The sequence below is a fragment of the Echinops telfairi genome, unplaced genomic scaffold (genome assembly GCF_000313985.2).
Source record: "Echinops telfairi isolate 266 unplaced genomic scaffold, ASM31398v2 ScPeMD7_5868;HRSCAF=6743_1, whole genome shotgun sequence".
In the NCBI taxonomy this organism is placed as follows: Eukaryota; Metazoa; Chordata; class Mammalia; order Afrosoricida; family Tenrecidae; genus Echinops; species Echinops telfairi.
The window spans coordinates 2792275-2799391 of NW_022109768.1; positions in this window are offsets into that span (position 1 = coordinate 2792275).

Sequence of the window (7117 nt, forward strand, 5' to 3'; positions counted from 1 at the left end):
ACCTTGGTGGCTTAGTGGTTACAAGCTGGGCTGCTAACTGCAAGATCAGTAATCAGAAACCACCAGAAACTCCTCAGGAGAAAGACAAGGTTTTCTACTCCATGAAAAGTTACAGGCTTGGGAATTTACAGGGGCAATTATCTCTGTCCTATAGGGTCTCTATGAGTCATCATCAACTCAAAGACAGTGATTTTGGTCTTGGTTTTGCTCTGTCATATTTATTTCACACTGTCATTTCCATAATCAATGTATACATTCTGAAACAAACACACGCTCACACACATATATGTGTGTATATATATATATATATATATACATAAATGTGCATGTCTCTGTGTGTGTTAGTGCACACTTGTACATACAGAGAGAGAGCAAGCCCTGGTGGTACAGTGGTTAAGCTGCTCCTGGAGCTAAGGAAAGATCAACAGTTTGAACCATAGCAGAAGTATGTAGCAGTCTGCTCTTAAAAAGATTACGGTTTTGGAAACTGAAGGAAACATTTCTATTGTGTCTCATAAGATCGTTATAGGATATTACAGAAATCGATTCCACAAAAGTAGATTGGTTGGATTATTTTAAAATATTTTCCAAAAGTTATAATTAAAAAATCCACTGACATAAAATTGATTCTAACTTACGATGACCCAATATAGGATTTCTAAGGCTTGAAATCTTTACAGAAGCAGATAGCCTTGTTTTCATCAGATAGATATAGATAGATAGATACATACATACATACATACATACATATATACATAGACAGATAGATAGACAGACAGACAGATAGATACATACATACATAGATAATACATAGAGAGATAGATAGATAGATAAATACATACATACATACATGCATACATACATACATACATAGACAGACAGATACATACATACATAGATAATACATAGATAGATAGATGATAGAATAGATACATACATACATACATACATACATACACAGATAGATAGACAGACAGATACATACATACATACATACATAGACAGATAGATAGACAGACAGACAGATAAATACATACATACATAGATAATACATAGATAGATAGATAGATGATAGATAGATACATAGATGTTCTTGTTTATATTTATTTGGAGAATCGTCTGGGTTCTGGAGAATCCTGACTGAGACTGATATAGTAATTCATAACAAATTCATGAGAAAATACTTGGAGATCCTGAAAATGACTTTTTTCTCATCAAATATTTATTTCTTCTTGCTAGCATTCATTATAATAATTTATAAATTATCAAGGGTTCATGAGGGAGGAGGTGGTGGGGAGGGAGGGGGAAAAAAGGAGCAACTGATCCCAAGGGCTCAAGTAGAAAGCAAATGTTTTGAGAATGATGATGGCAACAAGTGTACAAATGTGCTTGACACGATGGATGGATGTATGGATTGTGATATGAGTTGTACAAGCCCCCAGTAAAATGATTTCAATTAAAATAAAAAGAACAAATAAATCTGTCTTAGAAGTATAACCAGAATGCTCCTTGAAAGGCAGATGGCAAAACTTCGTCTCACAAACTTTGGACAGTTATCAGGAGATACTAGTCCCTGGAAAAGGACTTGTGGGGCAGTAAAAAAAAGGAAGACCATGGATAAGATGGATTGACATAGCGGCCACAACAGGTTCAAACATAACAACAATTGTGAGGGTGGTGCAGGACCAGTCGGTGTGTCCTTCTGCTGCACAGAGGGCTGCTATGACTTGACAGTACCTAACAACAATAATTTTCTTACCTCATCATCCCTTCTAGATTGACTATAAAACATTCTGCTTTATTTTTTGTTAATGTTTTTATTATCATTACTGATTTTATAATTGTCAGTGAGTTTTCATCTCTATGTCTGAGTACTCTGTGTCTTATCTCCTCTTAAGCCCATGCTCCCACCAGGGCTTGCTTTCTCTCTCTCTGTACACACACACACACACACACACGTTTCTTTTTTCCCCATTTGTATTTTACTTATATCAACATGACCTCATGGATCTTTATGGATTCAATGTGCCATGATCCATTACTATCTTATTCATCATTATGCTTAAACTATCCCCTGTTGCCCAGTGGAACACCCTTCAATTTTGTTCCCATGTCTTTTTGATATGTCCTCACTGTTCTTTGAGTACTTCCTTGATTTCAAATAAACGCAGAAGGTTTAGAGTGCTTTTAACAAGGTAATTACAAGTCTGTCTGAGTTGGCTTCCTCTTAGCATGGCCAGTTCTGGAAGAAATCATACTAAGTAGGCAAGCGGGACTCTGGCCTTGGGCAGCCTGCAAAATAACCATTTAGTGGCGGGAGCCTCTGGGTGGTTTTAAAAGTCGTTTACCACTGCACAAAAGGAAGATATTTTCATTTTATTTATCCTTTGTTTAAGCATCTTTAAATGTCTTTTTACGTAATTGTTATGGATGGAATTGTGTGTCCCCCAAATACTTGCTGGAATACAATCCTATACTATCCATGGATGCAATCTCATAAGGAAATAAGGATTTTGTAATCTTAATGAGGCCATTTTAATATAGGCTATGTCTTAAGCTCAAATATTTTTCAATTCCAAAAAGAGTAGATTAGACATAGAGATCAAAACTCACTGCCATTGAGTCAATTCTGACTCATAGCGACCCTGTAGAATATAGAACTACTACTGCGGTTTTCTGAGTTGGTAACTAATTATGTGAATAGAAAGCCTGGCCTTTCTCCCGCTCAGCAAGTTGTGGTTTTGAACTGCTGGCTTTGCTTTCAGTAGTCCAACTCATAGCCTACTGTGCTACCAGTGATCCCAGAAAGGAAGCACCGTGACTATCAGCTCAGGGTTAATATCTCTTTGAGTTTCTGCAACCCTGGGTCCCTTGGGGATCTCCAGTTGATACATCTCCTTCCTCCCCTTTTCCAACTCTGTTCCAAATGATGACTGTTTGGAATTCCCAGCAATACATTTTTTGCTTTCTTGACTGCTGCTTCCAGGAGTGCAGATAGTGAATCCAAGTCCAATGAAATCCTGGACAACTTTCCTCCGTCTATCACGATGTTGCCAATTGGTCCAGTGAGAATTCTGGTTTTCTTTACATTCAGTTATAATCTATACTGAAGTCTCTGGTCTTCATAAGGATTTCCTTCAAGTCCTCTTGACTTTCAATGAGCAAGATGGTGTCATCTGCTTGTGAATGTGTTTTCTTCCAGTCCTGATGTCAAGCTCGTCCTCATACAGTCCAGCCTCTTCGATGATGTGCTCAGCATACAGACTGAACAAGTACGATAAAAGGGCCCACACCTGATTTACACCTTTCGAGATTTTAAACCATGCACTATTCCCTTGTTTCATGCAAGCAACTGTTTCTTGATCTAGGTACAGGCCCTGTTGGGATTAAAGTAAAAAAAAAAAAAACTTTAAGGAAGAGGTCTAGCCCATCATACAGGGTCACGGTGATCTAGAAGGTATCTAACAACAACAAACTGAGAAGAGTTCTCTTCTTCAAGGCTCTTCGTGGTATTTTTGTTAGCACGAGGAGACCACGGGAACAATCCGGTAGCATTTTCCTGATCTTGACATGTCGGAGACAGGTGCAACAGAAATCACGAACTTCAAAAAGAATCAAGGCTCTTATACACAGTGTCCATACCTAGTCATCAGCCCGCACAGACTAGATACCGCAGATGCTCGAGTATAAGCTGGCCCGAATATCAGCCGAGGCACCTAATTTTACCACAAAAACTGCATTAAAAGTGTGCTAAAAAACTCAGCTTATACCTGAGCATATGCGATATATATAATCTCGGGTATCTCGAGCAAGTAGTGGCAACGAAACTCCCCAGATAGCAACATAGAGGACGGGCTGCTTTCAAAGAGGATGGTGCATGCGCCCTCAGGTGTTTCTCCCATGTCCAGAGGGAAATGTGATAAAGAAGCTGTGTGCCCTGAAGGAAATGTAGAGAGACTTTACATTTCCAGCAGAAAACCTAAATCCCCACCCGCACCGCCACCACAAAGTATTATTTTAAAATTGAGACTGTTAAATGATTCCTTTCTCATAAAAAAAAAAATGTTAGAAGATTGATTTTAACTTCAAATCCTTCTGCAGACATAAAGGAAGATTAATGGTATGGAAAAAAGATCTAATTTTATTACCATTTATTGCCTCAGATCACGTTTTCCTAGCAGATTATATGATTACAGTGTATTAATCATAATACAGATGAATTACACCTTCTCTTATTTGAAGGCAACAATACACTTGGGAGCTCAGGCCAGGAAAGTTGAACCCTTACTTAAATAAGGAAAAGGGAGTAGTAATTTAGTCACAGATTCAGCTAGAAAATCAGATTTTGTGGAACTGTAAACAAATTGCTTCCGGGGCTTTCCATAGACTGCCTTAGAGCTGTGTATTCCAGCCATGGGCCTTCCCATGGGAAAGGGAAAGCCCAATATCCCAAATCTGTACACACAATGACAGACTTAAGAGAGAAATAAATTACACCTATACTAGCCTTAATTTAATCTCTTGGGCATTGATAAACTGAGCAGATGATGTAAGGCCAAAAGATTTCCTTACCTACCTCAGAATAAAATAAGCCTCTTTATTTTTGCAACATTCACTCTTTTATGACCTGGTGAGGTGCATCACTGTCACCTCTTCATTTAGAGAAACATTTCTCTCAGAGAAAAATCCAACCAGAAAGGTGGAGGGTGCTGGGGAAGTGTGAGGCCACAGAAGGATGTGGTCCAAAAGAGGTGCACTTCACCTTCTGCGGCTTGGAAATGTGGGGACATTAAAAGCCATTTAGAAGTAAAGGTGTTAGTATGTGCACAGTTAGCCTGAATAAGAAGTGTACAGGGTCTCTTGGCACAGAATGTGTCTGACAAAGTGTGTTCCAGGAAAAAAAAAAAAAGCCCCAAATTAAGTATTGTGACTGTCATCCAAAATGGGGTGGAGGAGGGGAGTGGGCAAATAGGGGTAAATAGTTGGCAAAAGCACAGCTGAATCGTAAAACTAGACACCAGGCTGCCAAGTCTCAAAGCATACTCTTAGGTACAATTTACTACACCAACTAAATAAGAGGCAGCCATAAATTACAGAGGAAGGCAGACGTTGGTGGACTTTAGAGTCACCTCTAAGCCTGTTAAACTTTAAACACTCTGAAAACACTCTGAAAATAATGTTGTGGTGAGCTGCTTACAGAAGACGATGTGTGTGTGTGTGAGAGAGAGAACAAGAACAAGAGCCATACACAGAGCGACAACAAAGAGACATCTAGAGGAAAAAGAGTACCTGCTAGTCTACTGCGGACTACTTACCCCATTCAGCTGATTCGAAGAGTGCATCTCAGCAAAATAAAGCTAAACGCCTGTGGAAATCGCCACTTGGTGCCAGTGGAAAATGTAAACCGCTCCAAGAGCAAACATGCCAACAGAGCTGCTGAAGTTACAGAGCTCACACTGATTTTTAGATACAAAGATGCCTGCTTCACTTTAAACGCAAGTCCATTGAGCTGATACATGGGGGAAAGCTTAAATGAAAGCCCGAGGAACCCGCTAACACACTTGCATCCACAGGGGTACAGACCCCAAGGAACTTTGCAGTACGTAGAACTGAGAGGGCGACGTTTCGTTTCCACAGCTTGGAGCACACTCGGTTTGGCATTTTCTTGGCTCCCTTCCCTGGGGCGTCCTATTTCCTTAGGAAGAGAGAATCGGTTTGCCCCTACCCATGGCTCTTATTTCTCTAGGACGTGCACCAAGTAGAGGCTTGCTGCGTCCTAGATTATTTCTAGTCCCAGCGTTTTGAGGAAGCGTTATTCCCAGTGGTTGTACCATGTTCCATGATATTTTCATTTCCTTATCAATGAATGTTTTGAGGATTCTTAACCTCAAGGTGAAGAGCCCAGCTCCACCACGTACTGGTTCTGAGGACACTGAGCAAGTGGCCTTGTCTCTCTAGGCCCTCGTCACGACATCAATCAAAAAGCGTAATCATAATAATACCCACAGAAAATGCTTTTTCTATTATATCAGTTAATTTATGTAAACTGCTTAAGACTCTGGCAGGCATATAAGCATTCTGAAAGTGTTCATTATTAGTTTATATAGCTGTTATAATTGGTAGGTAATGAGAGTTGAATCATTCTAATGCTAATTACTTTCTAATGGAATCATTCTAATGCTAATTACTTTCCAGGAGAGACCCATTCCTCTCTGTATAGTGGCAAAAGGCTTCATGAAGAAATAGAGAGTTCTAGAAACTGGGGGAAGTAAGGAAGGAATGGATTGAACATCATGGGATCATAAGATAAGGGTGAGCCCTGAGAAATCTGTCTAGGCGCAGCCTTTGGGAGGGAAAGTGGAACTCTGGACCTTCCTGTGCAACCCCTGAAAGCCTTTCTGGGGCCTTGCGGCGAAGGCTGAGTCGGCTGAGCGAGGGGTTGATGCTACGCAGCAAACCTGTAGGAGGATCTGAGCTGGAGAGAAATCTTTCCAAGATGAGGACATCACAACACTCAAAGTCATAAATGAAGGTCAGCCGTTTTTCCTATGGTCCCTAAAAACTACAAGAAGGAGGTGGGCGGTCTGTAATGGAGGTTAGAATATGGTTGGTTTTCCCGCTTAGAATGTAAAAGCTTGCCTGCCAATATACGTGAGGAACTGGACCCGATGAAAGAGTGGTGGAAAGGTAAAGCTTCCAACCTGTACTAAATGGTTTAATTATGGGTGACGGGCAGCATATGTATTGTATATCAACAGTGTCTTTTGTGTGCGATTTTTTGTCCCCCCTACCCCCGTCCCAAAGAACTGACCCAGTGGCCAGCATAGGGAGGGTACTCCAAGATGTTTGTTGAATGAATAGTCTATCTTCTTTGCTCAGGCCCATTTCTCCCATCTCAGTAACTCATTTTACACTCGTCTCAGCTTGTACATGAGATGGAAGGCAGGGTCAAATCATGAGACATGTGTGAACCCATCTTGCCTCTCACTATGTCCTTGAGATTTTGCAGAAGGCAGGAGGGAATCCTTCAAGCATGTTTATCTTCTTGGAGATTTCAGAAAACCAGAAATGTGGAGTAGCAATATGCTGGAAATAAATGAGACCGACAAACTGGAAC